The sequence below is a fragment of the Brassica oleracea genome, chromosome C2, assembly GCF_000695525.1.
Source record: "Brassica oleracea var. oleracea cultivar TO1000 chromosome C2, BOL, whole genome shotgun sequence".
Lineage (NCBI taxonomy): Eukaryota > Viridiplantae > Streptophyta > Magnoliopsida > Brassicales > Brassicaceae > Brassica > Brassica oleracea.
In genome coordinates, this window is record NC_027749.1 from 35,185,310 (window position 1) to 35,187,392 (window position 2,083).

Here is a 2,083-nt window from a genome sequence, read left to right on the forward strand (position 1 = left end):
ATATGGTCTTCAAGGGGCGTGCCATACTTGGCCTTAACCGCACCACAAGAGACAGAAACATAACCTTGAAAGTAATTATAAAATTAGTTACCTTATACATGATCTGATTAGATCAAGTGCCTTTCCTTATTATGTTCGGCCATGCTCCTCCAGTGCACGCCTCTATCAATCCTTATAACATACCTCCTGTATTGATAAGATCCATTCATGGGTCGCACTCCTGATCCCTTCCATGGAACTTCCATGAAACCAGTTTCTACACTGCATCCGTCTTCAAGGCTGCTCATGCCTTTAAGAGTGAAGTCTGGCCTTCTCCCTTATCTCCTGGGTATTTGCGTGTGTTCCCAAGATATAGAGAAAGCCTAGGACGTGTTCATCAGTGGTGAAAACCCACCACAGGGTCGTTCATAACTTCCCTTGCACTTCCATGAAACTGCCTTTCTACACACATCTGCCCTTAAGGCTATCTTGGCCATAGGACGTGGAATCCGGCCATCCCACTTCTTCCCTAACTATTTACGTGTGTTCTCAGGCCCTGGATGATGCTTTGGATGTTATTAACATGAATCAAAACTCATCAAAGGGTCGTTCATAACTTCCCCTTTGATCTCTCCCAAAACTGCCTCTTTATGGCCTTCAAACCACTCTTGGTCTTGGATGTTGAATCCGACCAACTCTCTGTCTTTTCTCTGTTTTTGTTTGTGTTTCAGGGTTTAGTAGGAAGCCCTGGCGTGCCTGCAAAGGCACGGACTTGCCTGCCTTTTATAGAAGAAGGGGTGGTTACATCTTAACCATTGCATCCCTTCAGTATCAATTCTAGCCATTGATTTAATCAATGGTACAGATTGCACCCTTTCGCCTATGGCAGTTACCAGACGTCCTGGAACTGTCAAACAACTCCTGGACATGTCCAAAATAAGCCTACAAGGATTGCCCATGCTCCTGGCTCAATCCCAAGAGCCCACCAGCCCATCGGCACACACGGGTCACCCATATGGCCCGGCCACTGTCCAGACCTGGCCCAACTGCCTGAGACCTGAACACTCAGTCCAGCTGAGTTGAGCTGATCCCCAGCTGACCCAGCTGATTGAGCTAGACAATCCAGCTCAGGGAGCTGACCTACACTTCAGTGAGTTACACCGAGCTGCACTACACTTCACCTAGCTGGTCGAGCTTGCTTACAGCATCGCCCAACTGTTATACAATGCGTCTAGCTTGCTTCCTTTATATTCTTATTCTTCAATCCTTCTAAGTCCCTTTGTCTATTTCCAGACCTAGACTTAGTTTTCCCATGATCCATTTTGATCATTCACTTCATCGAGCTTTACGCGGACCTCGTCCAGCTACCGGCTTGCTTGTCCAGCTCCTTTGAGCTTGCATCTGCCTTATTTTGGTTAAGTTCCAGCTATCTGATTCCCTTAACCACGTTTTGGACCATGACACACTTGTCTTTAGGTCGTATGACCTAGCTGGTGCGTCTCCTCGCACCATGGTCCATCCAGACGATCCTATCCAGGCTCGGGGGTGCTACAATTCTAATTTTTTTACTTATATTTTTAATCTTTATTATAAAATTTCTACAAATTGTGTTTTTTTTTCAGCAAGAGTTCACCAGGAATCCCGATCACACGAACTTTATCCGTGATGCCTTCGCCCGTAAAGTTATGGACAACTATGGGAAGCATATCTACGAGTGGAAGCAGAAGTGGCTCATCAAGCAGGGTTTTTTTAATTTATTAAACAATTTTTTGAATTTATTAAACTATTTTTGGATTTATTAAACTATTTTATATTTTTTTTATTAAAAGGTCCCGAAGTCGATCAACAACACGGTCTGGGAGGAGTTGTATGTGCATTGGGATAAGGACGAGACGAAAGCTACCTCCGTGACCAACTCCGCCAACTGCAAGAGCGATCGTGGCGAGAAAGGCATGTACAAGCACAATTTGGGTGCCCAGACTATTGCCACTCTGGGGGATCGCTTGGTAAGTTCAATCTCTTTTTTTTTAATTATTTAAGTATTTTTATTTTATTTTTTATGCATTTCTTCTAATTTCTAATGTTTGTTTAACTTTTGTTTTTT